This window comes from Equus quagga, chromosome 9 (assembly GCF_021613505.1).
Source record: "Equus quagga isolate Etosha38 chromosome 9, UCLA_HA_Equagga_1.0, whole genome shotgun sequence".
Taxonomy (NCBI): Eukaryota; Metazoa; Chordata; class Mammalia; order Perissodactyla; family Equidae; genus Equus; species Equus quagga.
In genome coordinates, this window is record NC_060275.1 from 109,102,181 (window position 1) to 109,116,066 (window position 13,886).

A 13,886-nucleotide genomic window follows, 5' to 3' on the forward strand; every position below is an offset into this window, starting at 1 on the left:
CCTGCTGATTCTCCATCTCTTGCCTTTGTGCCTGCTTTGCTCTGATGAAGCAAGATGCTGTGTTGTGAGCTATGGAGAGGCCCCAGTGGCAAGGACCTGAGGCAGCCTCTGGCCGACAGCCAGTGAGGAACTCGGGCCCTTGGTCCAACTGTCCAGAGGAACCAAATACTGCCATCAACTACTGAGCAAGCCTTCCTTATGATCTGCCCTCGTCTCTATTTGGTCTCAGGCATGGTCTTTTTCCTCCTGGAAGGAAGGCTGCCAGAAAAACGGGAGCAAGGAGGAGGTGGAGGAGGAGGAGGAGAAGAAGGAGAAACAACCCAGGGGACCAAGAGGAAAATTTATCAGTAGGCATTTCAAAAACAGCTTCCTCATTACCTCACCATGATGGAAAGTTTCCTAGCTGCTGAGGGAGAAGTCAGCAAGCAAGAAGAGACTGAGCCCTGAATTTCTCTGTCTTCCTCTCATGCCCCCAGGAAAGCTCCGTGGGCAGCTCAGGTGGGGACATCAGGTGCCATCAGCCATTCTGACCACCCCAGTATAACGATGGGGTAACCATGGACTCCCCACTCCCCACACCTGGAAGGATCAGCCACAGACCACCTCTGGCCCTCAGTAACCTGAGTCCCAGAATGAGGAGGGGACTTCCAACACACACCATTGTGTGCTTAACTGAGGAGGGGGACATCGTTCAATTCACATCTTTCCCTTTCGGCCAATGATCAAAAGTAGATTTCAAAAATTGTAGATAGTAAAGAAATCTCACTCTGCCCTCATCCTGCTCCGGATTCCTCTCCCCCTGTTAGAAGCTTCTGGTTTATTCCTGTGGTCAGGGCAAGCTGTCTCTCCAGACTGTCTAAGGCGTTCCCCACCCTCAGCCTTCTGGCAAGTGTCCCACGGAAAGAAAATTGAGAAGTAATTATGTAACGTTGTCTGTCGAATTTCCTCCTTCAGAGGCTGCCCGCTGGAAAGCAGTTACAATACCAGGAGGAGCGCCCAGGCGCTGTTCAGAGCTTTTCATGTGTCTTTACCTAACTCTTAGAGCCTGGAAAAACTGGCAGAAATTGTGCTGGCTTGCATTGTCCAGACCTGCATTGCTATTATGCTATAACATGTCTGAAAAGGGGGCAGAATATGCAATTCCCAGCTATGAGAAAACATCCCTAGGATGTTCTAATGTTTCACTCGTGATGGGCAAAATGCATTTGTAATTTTATATAAAATTGTAGCCCCCAAAATGCTGGACATGACAATGAAAGCTAACATCCTTGGTGGTGCCCTGTGCCTCCCACTGTTGAGAGGATGCTTAACAGTGTTACCCAGGATGTGACACAGAGCAGCCCAACTGGGAGCCATTTTCTTTACAAATTTGTATTAGAGGGAAGAGATCCTGCAAACCTGGGTGGTCTGGAGGATGGGAAAGAAAGTACAGACTGGACTGAAATAGAGTCTGTCTTTTTCTGGGCACGCTGGTTGCCGTGAGACCTCCAGTTTGATTTATAACAGAACCCACTCAACAGCCTGTGCAAGTTATTGTTTATGTATTTATGTGAACTATTCAAGATTCTTGCAGCTGTGAGTGACAGAGACATAACTCAGACTGGCATAAACAAACAAGGGGATTCATGGCTCGGCTTACTAACACTTCTGGGCTGCTTCTGGCTTCAGACATGGCTGGATCTGGTGGTTAAACCATGCCATCATCATCCTTTATTTTTCTCTTTAAAAGTGTCTTTCTCTGCTTCTCATCTCCACATATCTCTACCTGGCCTCAGTTTTGAAACAGTTGGGAACTTTCCATGTGACTGCTCCAGACTCAGTTCCTCCTGGCTTAGCAACTGCATAGAAAGAGACAGCTGTCCCTGTCAGCCGCGGTACAAAAGTCCCCGGAAGATGCAGGCCTGGCTTAGTTTACATGCTCATCCTGTGATGCAGGGAGGGAACACTCTCACTGGCTAGGACTGGGTCACCTGCCCACCCGTGTCATCGAGGTGGAGGAGAAGGCAGGGCCAGCCCTATGGTGTGGGTTTTCCCACAGGAATGAAGAGTTCTGTTGCCAGAATGGGCAGACAAAACAAGAGATGTCCACTACAAATGTCTATATAAATATATATTTATCTCTAATTTCAGGTTCCGAGTTCAGATGTTCTCAACCAATCCTCTGTGGATGTGTTTGTGTGTACTCTGGACAAAGAACTCATTGAGAAATTGTTGTAAAGAAATACTCGGACTCTGTCTGAACAACAGAATCAAGATTCTGGAAGTGGACAAAGCTGGATGTTAGAGGATATTAAATTGGTTGTTTCAGCGGAGAAGCCCAGATAAATAGACATCAGATACCAAAGGGAATACAATGATACTGAGGGGTAGACTTTCCAAGGAGATCTCCGAGAACTGGCTCATGACTCTTGGATCCTGTGAGATAATAGAAAATATGTATATTGGTCTCTGCCCTGGGATCCTGGCACACAGCTCCTAAAACCCTTATAATTTCCTAAGTGATAAGAGCACTAGGAACATCTTTTTTTTTCTGCTGAGGTGACTCTGGTGGATTCCTGGATGGCTCCTGGATAGGGGCTGGTCACCAGAAAGGCAAACCCATGATTAGAAGCTTGAAATTCTCAACCCCATCCCCTTTCTTCCAGAGAGAGGAGAGGCGCTGGAGATGGAGTTAACATTGACAATGCCTACGTGAGGAAGCCTCCAGAAAATCCCAATAGCATGGGGTTCGGGAGCTTCCAGGTGGGTGAACACATCCGTGTACCAGGAGGGTGAGGCACTCCAACTCCACAGGGAAAGAAGCTCCCGTGCCTGGATCCTTCCAGATCTCGCCCTGTGTACCTCTTCATCTACTGTTCATCTGTATCCTTTATAATAATAAACTGGTAAACATAAGTAAGTGTTTCTCTGAGTTCTGTGAGCTCTTCTAGCAAATAATTGAATCCAAAGGGGAGGAGGTCATGGGAACCTCCAATCTGTAGCCACGTCGGACAGAAGTTGTGGGTAACCTGGGACTTACCAGTCGCGATTGAAGTCCAAGAATTGCTTGGTGGTGTGGGGAAAACTCTCACCCATTGGAACTGGGCACAGAATCGTAGGTCTATCTCCAGCGGCGCTGAGACGCCTGAGGCTGGGTGGTTCAGATTCCCAGGCACCTGCACCCGTGCATAACGCTCCTGTTGCCTGGGGACGCTTGAGCGAAGCTCTGTTCCTTGTATCTGAAAGTGTGTGGCTTGCACAGTCCTGCTTGGTGCCTTTGCTGAGACTGGTCGTGACATCCTGCCAGTTAACCTGCAGCTTGGGACACAGGGGGTGGGCTCATTCATCCTCAGCGGGTGGGTCCCAGACTGAACTCGTGAATCCCACCTGCAGCGCTGGCGGGGAGGGTTTGGGTTTTGTTTAGGTTTTAATGCAGTGCGAGGAGGAAGAATCCAATCTAAACTGAAAGGAGCACTAGGGAAAATCATGGAACTGTTCCAGGGATCTCCTTAATTAAAAACAGGAAGCATTTTCAAGGATTTTTCGAGAAGCCTTCTCTAAATAAAAGTGGGGTTTTAAAAACACCCATGCTGGTTGGAAGAGTTTCCACTGGGGACCAGTGGCCCTGTGTTTGGGAGATGAGCCCCCTAACCATCTCTCCTCCAACACGTGTGCTTCAGCCAGCACCTGGCTCAGCATTGTTGACTGACCGACCTAGACGCAACCAGGGCGTGGACAGGGCCGCTGGGTACCAGGCCCCTTGCCGGTGCTGTTCTGCATACAGCCCGGTCGGTCCCACTTTACAGGTTAGCAATGTGACCAGTTGTCCTGGTTTGCCTGGACTGAGGGTTTTCCTGGGGTGCTAGAACTGGAAAAGACGCAGGCAAACTGGGGTGAACCGGTCGCCCTAATATGAACCTGAGACAGAAATGATTTCCCCCTTTCGCTCCTGTCCATCTCATCCGCTGGATCCACCTGTATGGCTTCATCAGGAACACCGATGCCGATGCCCCTTTCGACAGATGGGTCGCTCAATTCTCTGGCTGTCTGAACTCTAACGAACTTCCCCTGACAAATTACAGCATGCTGCTAGGAGGACTTCTGGCCAGATAAGAACAGAAAGCTCAAATTCTAATTTTATCTTCTTAAGGAAATTTTCATTTACGCCTCAAACTGATGAGTGGGATACTCAAGTATGAAGTCTTTTGATTTATTGGGCACTGGGCTTTCATTATCAAGCATTTAATTGCAATTTTATCACAAAGTCAACAGACAAGGGATACAGACAGAGAGCGGGCGGGAAGCCATTTGCTGTGTTTTGGGATGTGAACGCACCTTATTTACGGTTCCCAAGGCCCTGGCTGTCTGTATATTCTGGTAACATGTCTCTTGAGCATCTCTTCATCTGGCTGTTCAGAGTTTCTTCCAAGTGGTTGCTGTAATTTGGAGATGAAAAACTCTTTCCTCTTGCAGGACATTGATGGGCTGTGTACAAGTGTTCTATTTTGTTTATCATTCACAAGTAACAAATCCTGGCATGTTTATCTCACTTGAAGAAATGTGCTGTACAGACAGGACAAAGGAAGCAAGATTCAAAGGCCTGCCTGCTTCATCGCTGCTCCCACAGCTCTGACTTTGTTCTACGCCGAGACCCTGCTTCAAAAAAACCCCAACTATTGATCTTGAGATAGACATACATGCTGGGGATGCTTTGGGTCATTCCCAGCTGACTTTCTACCCTTATTTTTACTGTTTAAAAACACCTGCACTGGGGGCCGGCCCAGTGGTATAGTGTAGTGCTTAAGTTTGTGTGCTCCACTTTGGCGGCCCCAGGTTCACAGGTTCAAATCCTGGGTGTGGACTTACATACTGCTCATCAAGTCATGCTGTGGCCGTGTCCCACATACAAAATAGAGGAAGACTGGTGCGAACGTTAGCTCAGCAACAATCTTCCTCAAGCAAAAAGAGGAAGATTTGCAATAGATATTAGCTCAGGGCCAATCTTCCTCACCAAACAAACAAACAAAAATTAAAAATTAAAAAAATTAAAAACTCTCCATTGACAAGTGAGAAGTAGGATTTCATCTTTGTGTCTGCATTTTTGATGATGATGACCTGACCCTCGGAGTCTTATGCAACAGACGCCCTGCTCAGACTTTAATGAGCATATGCAGCACCTGGGGATCTTGCTAAAATGCAGATTCTGATTCAGTAGGTCTGGCATGGGGCTTAACATTCTGCATGTCTTTTTTTTCAGGCTGGAATATATTTGATTTAATTCTTTATTCATTAAAGATGTGCATGGACAGAAATACTAGGCCATGGAGGTAATGAGATGTCATAAGGTAATGAGAAGACTTACTAAGATGAGTCCTCTTTCTGTATAGGGATCTCTTTAATTACTTCCATCTCCATAGGTTTACATGCTTTCATGCAGCAATGAATTGCAGGTCTTGAGCAGCATGCAATCCCAAATTCTTCTTTACCATGTGGATTTTTACATTGACCACTAAACTTTATACATGCATTCCACAGGTTAAAAACAGCATGGCGCTCTTTACTTTTGGCTGAAAGAAGGAAAGAAGGGCTGGAGTTAACAATCCAGGTGGGAAATGACATTCGGAATTTCTAACCAGCTCCCTGGTGATGCTGAGTCTGCTGGCCCAGGGACTACCTTTTGAGCAGTGACAGAGTTGAGAATGACAGATGCCCAGGATTGAGATAGACAGGATGAAGTTAGCAATCAAATTCTTCATCGGACTCCAGTAGAATTCAACACCTCTTGTCATGCATTAGACCTTGGATTCTGCAACTTGTGAGCTTCTGTTTCTTTACCAATTCATAGGATTAATTATATGTAGTTATGAGGATTAAATAAAAATAACATTTGAACTCCTTCCCTACATTCAGGGCTCCACACATACTGTCTTGCACTGTGCTTTTCATTTTTTAAAAAACTTATCCTAGTGATTTTTCTATATTCACACAGAGAAATGACCTCATGGATTTAATAAATAAATAGTATAGTGTTCCTTTTTATGAACGTACCTTAACTTATTCAACTTATCCTATACAAAGGATCCTTCATTTGGTTTAGATTTATCTTTGGAGGTTTCCAGAATGATATTTAACACTATCAATGCCCAAAAAGCGACAGGAGAGGCCTTGGTGTTTGGTTCCGCAGGCATTCTTATCCTGGCATCCCATGGAACTCTTGAGGGTTGGCCTAGCGTCAGGGGTCACACAAATCAATGCTAATCTGGTCAGTTGGCCTAAACCATACATTTCCCAAGAGGAAGTTAACAAAAGGGAAATTTAGGAAAAACTGTTCTTAAAGTAACAGTGGTATCAGTTTCTGAAAAACAAGCTTATGGCTTCAGCCCTCTGTCTCCTTCCCTTACCCACTGCTCTCTCTGCCTTCTTTTCTTAATTAGAATCTGAGGATTCTCTGACCGGGGGTCCAGCCCAGGCTTTTCGCCTGAGTACCAGCCATTTACTGGGTGTTATTAATTCCAGAATATTCTCCCAAGCAATCATGGTCTCTGAATTCTGGCACAACCTAGAAAAACCAAAGACAAATTAGGCTGTCCCACTGGATTGTCTGTCCTTGTGTCAATTCCACAGTGTCCTGGATTCCTTATAACAGGTCTTGATAATTGGATATATAGTGACCAGCGCTCCAGCTTCATCGTTCTTCTTCGAGATTGCTTTGGCTTTTCATGGTCCTTTGCATGTCCATATGAATTTTAGAATCAGCTTGTCAGTTTCCACAAAAACCCCGCTAGGGCTGTGATTGGGATCGCGTTGAATCTTCAGATGAATTTAAGGAGAACTGACATCTTTACAATGTTGAGCCATCCAGTCTGTGAACACGATACTTCCCTCCACCATTTAGTACTTTGTAGATTTCTCAACAACATTTTGTAGTTTTCAGTGAAGAGGGCTTGCTTTTGTTAGATTTTTCCTAGGTGTTTTATTTTTAAAAAATATTATTGGTTGGGCTGGCTCTGTAGCTGAGTGGTTAAGTTCGTGTGCTCCACTTCGGAAGCCCAGGGTTTCACCAGTTCGGATCCTGGGCGCAGACACGGCACCGCTAATCAAGCCATGCTGAGGCAGCGTCCCACATAGCAGAGCCAGAAGGACCTACAATTAGAATATACAACTATGTACTGGGGAATTTGGGGGAGAAGAAGAAAAAAAGAAGAAGAATATTGGCAACAGATGTTAGCTCAGGTGCCAATATTTAAAAAGAAAAAATCTGGAAAAAAGTATTATTGGAAATGAGCAGGTTTTCTTTATAAAGAACCCCGGCTACTCCCCCTAAAAGCCTTGTTTTCAGGACTCTTATTTATATTTGCTGTACAATATTTTTTTTTACTCAAACTGAGAGGTAGCTTCCTTGTTTTGGGTTGATTTACCCACCCTGAAACATGAACACCTCGGGGCTGCTGGGAACCATCGATAGAGAAGATTTCACAGTAATTCCCCATTATAGACGACTAGACTTTCCCGCGGAATCAAAGGACCCCAAGGGCGTAAAGACATAGAACCGTGGAAAAGAGCCCACTTGTGGAAGATAAGGCCAGGGCAGGACGCTTCCTACCACGCCAATGGACATGCACGATGGTCAAATTACCCTCAACCCTTCAGCTTCTCAAATCTTAGAAATCATCCTATCAGAACATTCTTAGATTCGCCTGCTATGGAAACTTGGGAGCACTGTAGGATGCAAGAGGCAAATGTGAAATCAGTGGTGTGGAAGTGAAAATTCTTGCTTAGAGTTAGGATTTTAATATCATTTTGCTCAATGTCAGGCCCAGAATCTGTCAGTTTCGATCACGGGGCAGAGCTGACAGTTTCCCCACAACAATTTTGTGGGGAAAGTGGGCAAAGACGTCCCCCTGCAGTGGGACCAGGCTAAGCCAAGAGCAGGTGCAGCCAAACTTCTCATGGATGGAAACCTTTTTCCAGGTCCTTAATTTTGGAGACTGAGACTATTTGCTAGAGCCCTTTTTTCTTTTTCTTTTCTTTCTTCTTCTTTTTTTTTGTGAGGAAGATTGGCTCTGAGCTAACAACGGTTGCCAATCTTCCTCTTTTTGCTTGAGGAAGACTGTCACTGAGCTAAAATCTATGCCAGTCTTCCCCTATATTTATGTGGGAGGCTGCCACAGCGTGGCTTGATGAGTGGTGCTAGGTCCACACCTGGGGTCCGAACCTGCAAACCCCGGGCCGCAGAAGTGGAGCATACAAACTTAACCACTACACCACCGGCTGGCCCCAAGAGCCCTTTTTTATTACAATTACTTTGCTTATCTTCCAGGCATTGTCTTCATTCCCGGCCTGGGCAGCAATTTAACTTAAAAGAAATGACTGCTAAGCTCCCTGGTGAAAGACCAAAGGCCATCTAAAGTCAATACGAGGACAGATTAGTTCTCCCTAATGTCATTTAAAAGTAAAGGGCAGTGCTACGTTTTAAAATAGTGTATGGAACCCTCTGCGAGGAGATGGTCTTTTCCATTTAGTGTTACGGATCTTAATCTTTTTTTTATTAGTAAACTTATGCTCATTCTCCTGGCACCTGCAAAATGATAAACAGCTCTACAACAAGTCTTTTCAAACGTGGCAATTTTTTAAGCAAACATTTAAGAATTTTAGATTAATCATAGAAGCAAGAAGTCTTGCAAACACAAATATAAAATTTGAAGTTGGCACCCTCATGTAAAACAAGCCGCAGAGTCACAGTGCCCAGAGTCAACATCGAGCACAGTGGAAGCCGCTCTAACATTTGGCAGATAGTTTAGAGAAGTTTACTCATGAGGTTTATGTTAGGATAAGCATGGCCTGTAATTTTCCACCTCTGGAGGGCACAGCAGGTCCCGGCTTCTCAGCTGGGTTGTGGTTCAAAAGGAATCAGGGGTTATAAATAAAATGTCCTATGCAGACAATAGCATACAGGTAGCGGTTAGCTTCCCAGTGCAGCCTGTTGAAGCTGTTCAGGATCTGGAACTCCCTTTCCAACCAGCCAGAGGAAGACGGATGCCCTTGAGAACCAGAGGTTTGAACCCAGCCCATGGAAATTTGGCTTCCCTTTCCATGGGGAAAGCTTGTCCTGGCTTTGCAGCGCTAGGGTTGGGCCTGGAACAGGCTTCTGGGGTGTGGAGCCCAAGAGGACAATGGTGTGCTGGGGTGCAGCCTGGGGCCGAGACTGGTCTGAGCCGGCCTAGAGGGAGGAGGGTGCCCTGTAGCCCTGAGAATAGATACCCCGGGCTCGCTCCTCGGCCCACACTGCTGACCCTGTCCTGGCCTCACACTGGCCCAGCAGGGGAAGAGCTAAGTGGGCTGGCAGGCACTGGGCGAGAGAAAGGGCTGGCGTGGGCTTTGCAGCAAACCGTCAGTGGCAAGAGGAGGGACTTCCAGCTATTGAATTGGGAAGGAAGGGTATTCTTGGGGCCCTGGTCCCAGCAGTTGTTTGTCTGTGGGATGCTTATTGGCCCAGGGAAGCCTGTGCCTGGTGGTCTGGAGAGGGAGGGCTGATCATTCCAAAACATGCGTCCTGGGCCAGCTTTGCCACTGGCTGGCTGTTAGAAGGACAGCCTTTTTTTGTTTTTAACTTTTTATTTTGAAATAATTACAAATACACAGAAAGTTGCAAAGATAGTACAGGGAGGTCCCTCGTGCCTTTCAACCAGTTTGGTTACATATTAGATAACTAAGCAAAAGCAGCAAACTGACATCAGTACAATGCGTGTGTTTAGTTCCGTGCCATTTTCTTGTGTGCAGATTCCTGCACCACCACCACCGTCAGGTGCAGGCCTGTTCCATCGCACCCTGAGCTCCCCGGTGCTGCTCCTGCAGAGCCGCACCGCCCCTCCCCCACCAGCCCAGCCCCTGGCAACCACTCTGTTTTCCACCTCCATAACTTTGCCATTTCGAACATGTTACATGAATGGAGTCATACAGTATGCAACTTTCGAGATGGGTGTTTTCCACTGGCATAATTCCCCTGAGATCCAGCCAAGCCGTTACGCGCATCAATAGTTTGTTACTTTCTATTGTTAAGTGGTAGTCCATGGTGTGCGGGCACCACAGTTTAACCGTTCACCTACAGTAGGGCGTTTCAGTTGTTCGCAATCTTGGGTTATTACAAATAAAGGCGCTATCAACAATTGTATACAGGTTTGTGTGTGTATCTAAGTTTTCATTTCTCTGGGGTACACGCCCAGCAGCGTGACTGCTGGGTTGTATGGGAAGTGTATGCTCAGTATTCTCAAGAAACTGTCAAACTCTTTTCCAGAGTCTTAGATCACTTTATGTTCCCGTCAGAGTGAATGAGGATCCAGTTTCTCTCTGCCTTCACCAGCATTGGGTGGTGTCACCATTTTTGATTTTTGCTGTTGTAATAGGGGGGTAATGATATCTCACCAGGATGTCAATTTGCTTTTCCCCAATGGTTGGTGATGTTGACACATCTTTCAAGTGCTATTTGTCATTGGTGTATCTGCTTTGACTTTGCATTGCAGGCCTTTGTCTGCCATTTCTGGGAGCCAATGCCTTCATGCTCGCATTTTTTTTTTTAAATAGACCTTTTAGGGGCCAGTCTGGTGGCGCGGCAGTTAAGTTTGCATGTTCCACTTCTGTGGTCTGGGGTTCGCCAGTTCCGATCCCGGGTGTGGACCTACGCACCACTTGGCAAGCCGTGCTGTGCTAGGCATCCCACATATAAAGTAGAGGAAGATAGGCATGGATATTAGCTAGGGCCAATCTTCCACAGCCAAAAGGAGGAGGATTGGCAGCAGATGTTAGCTCAGGGCTAATCATTATCCTCAAAAAAATAAAAGACTTTTTATTTAGAGCAGTTTCAGTTGACAGCAAAATTGAGCAGAAAGTACAGAGATTTCCCATGCACTCTCTGCCCCCAAACAGGCACGGCCTCCTTATTAATATCTGCTACCAGAGTCATGCATCGGTTACAATTGATGAACCTACATCATTATCACCCAAAGTCCACAGTTGACATTGGGCTCATTGTTGGTGGTGTACATTCTATGGGTTCGGACACATGTATAATGACGAGTATCTACCATTATAGTGTCATACAGAGTAGTTTCACTGCCCTGAAAATCCTTTGTGCTCCGCCTGTTCATCCTTCCCTCTCCGCCAATCCCTGGCAACTACTGATCTTTTTACTGTCTCCATAGTGTTGCCTTTTCCAGAGTGTCATGTACTTGGATTCACACAGTAAGTACCTTTTTCAGACTGGCTTCTTCACTTAGTAATAACATGCATTTAACTTTCCTCCATATCCCTTCATGGATTGATAGTGCATTGCTTTTTAGCGCTGAATAATATTCCATTGTCTGGATGTACCACATCCAGTATTTGTCCACTCACCTACTGAAGGACACCTTGGTTGCCTCCAAGTTTTGGCAATTAGGGATAAAGCTGATATAAACATTCTTGTGCGTGTTTTTGTGTGGACATGTTTTCAACTCCTTTGGGTAAAGACCAAGGAGTGGAACTGCTGGGTCGCGTAGCAAAGTATGTTCAGCTTTGTAAAAAACCACCAAACTGTCTTCTAAAGTGGCTATTTTGCATTCTCACCAGCAAGAAACGAGAGTTCCTGTTGCCCCACACCCTTACCGGCATTTGGTGGTGTCAGTGTTTGGGGATTTCAGTCATTCTCATCGGCGTGTCATACGTGCATGTTGTCTGCTCTTTTCTGTTTCCTTGGTGTCCCTCAGATGCACTCTCCACTCTTCTCCCAGCCCCAGAGCCTGAAACCAATGGGTTTTATCAAGTGGGCTCTCCTGCTCTCTGGCTTCTGGTTGGAATCGGCCAATGGGGAGCATCAGCAGGGGGCAGAGAGAGGGAGGGTGGTGAAATGTCTTCCCCTGGCTCCCTGCCTGGCTGTGATGTTGCCTTAGCCTGGCTGCCTCTCCAGCAGAGACCTCCGCTCCTGTGAAGGAGACTCTGCTCTGAGCATGTAATGGATGGAAGGTGTGGAGAAGTAGAAGTCTGAAATCTGGTTAGGAGGCATCTGCAGGATGCATGGGGCCTGGAGTGATGTGGTGGAGCAGGAGGAGGGCCGAAAAGGACTTTGTGGAGGTGCATGAAATGCAGAAGTCAGGGGAGAGACGGGACAAACAGTGGCTTCGAAATTTCCGGCCAAGTACCTGGGTGAATGGTCATGTTTTGGGGGTCAGACGAGAGTTGGATTTCAACATCCAAGTAGATAGTTGGGTGTAGGGGAGGAAAAATTACCCACCCCCCACAACCCTTCTGAGTTCTTGGTTGAGACCTCTGTAATAAAAGATAGATTAACAAGAGAAAAACAAACAGAATCTATTAACATGTAAACCAGGGAAAAATGAGTAACTCAAGGAGGTGGCTTAGAACTCTGACTTATATAGTATCGTCCACAAAGAACAATAAGTGGAGAAATGATGGGACAAAGGAAAGTGATTCGAGGCTTCCCAGAGCAGAGAGAAAGGCTGGGTAGTAAAAGTTTGCATATGGATTCTTCTGGTGCTGACTCCACGCTGATAGGGTCTAAGGTTGTCTCTGGTGATTAACTTCTGTCCTTCCTGGGATAGAGGGGAGGAAGGACACCGTTGAAAATTTATGTCCTGCTTTTAGGCAAACAGGGGTAGGGGCAGGGAGCTTTCTAAAATACCTACTTCCTTTTGATTGCCTTCAGCTAAAACTAATCGTTGTGCCAAAGTGACATACTTTAGGGTGGCATATTCTGATCCCCTTCATGGGTGTGTGACCTGGAGCATAGGGGACTTTGCTGGAGAAGTTGGGAATTGTTGGCACAGAGATGGTGTGGTAAGTCAAAAAATGGCCCCCTGAGGGGCGGGCCCCGTGGCCGAGTGGTTAAGTTCGCACGTTCCACTTCAGCGGCCCAGGGTTCGCTGGTTCAGATCCTGGGCGCGGACATGGCACTGCTCGTCAGACCATGCTGAGGCGGCATCCCACATGCCACAACTAGAAGGACCCACAACTAAAAATATACAACTATGTACCAGGGGGCTTTGGGGAGAAAAAGGAAAAATAAAATCTTTAAAAGAAAAAAAAAGGCCCCCTGAAAGATGTCTATGTCCTGATGCCTGGCACCTGTGAATGTTACCTTATATGGCAAAGATGTAATTAAGTAAAGGATCTTGAGACAGGATGATCATCCTGGATTATCCATGTGGGCCCCAAACGCCATCACGACCGTCTTGATAAGAGAAGCAAAGGAGGGTTTTTGTACGCGCAGAGGAGAAGCCAACGTGAGGAGGGAGCAGACAGAGATTGGCAGATGCTGGCCTTCAGGACTGGAGTGCCGCAGCCACAAGCCAAGGAATGCTGGAGGCTCCCAGACACTGAGAGAGGAAGGGAACAGATCCTTCCCCAGAACCTCTGGGGGGAGCACAGCCCTGCCACACCTGGGATTCAGCCCGGTGGTACCATACTAGACTATTCGCCTCCAGAACTGTGAGAGAACAAATTTCTTTTGTGTTAAGCCACCAAGCTTATGGTAATTTGTTAAAAAGCCACAGGTAACTAGCACAGTGTTAGCCAAAGAAATGAGATCAGCTGAGGTCACCTAGGAAAGGGCCTGTGTCACCAAAGAAGGTGGTTCTCACCTGAGCAGTGAGCAAGTCCTAGAGAGGGGGAGGAGGAGGCATCCCCAAAGGAAGACAGGATGGTCAGGAGCAGTACGGGTGAGTGAATCAACATCCACGTGGTTGTAAGTCCTCCTCTCATTTATATTTCCGATTTTGCCCACTGGGCCACAAAATTGAAAAAGAAAACAGAGGAACACGGATTTCTTCTCACCTGTGGCAAGCTGACTCTGGTAACTCCTGGCTCGGTAGGGCTTTGTGCCAGGAGGTAATTTTCATGTTTACAAAACACTGATG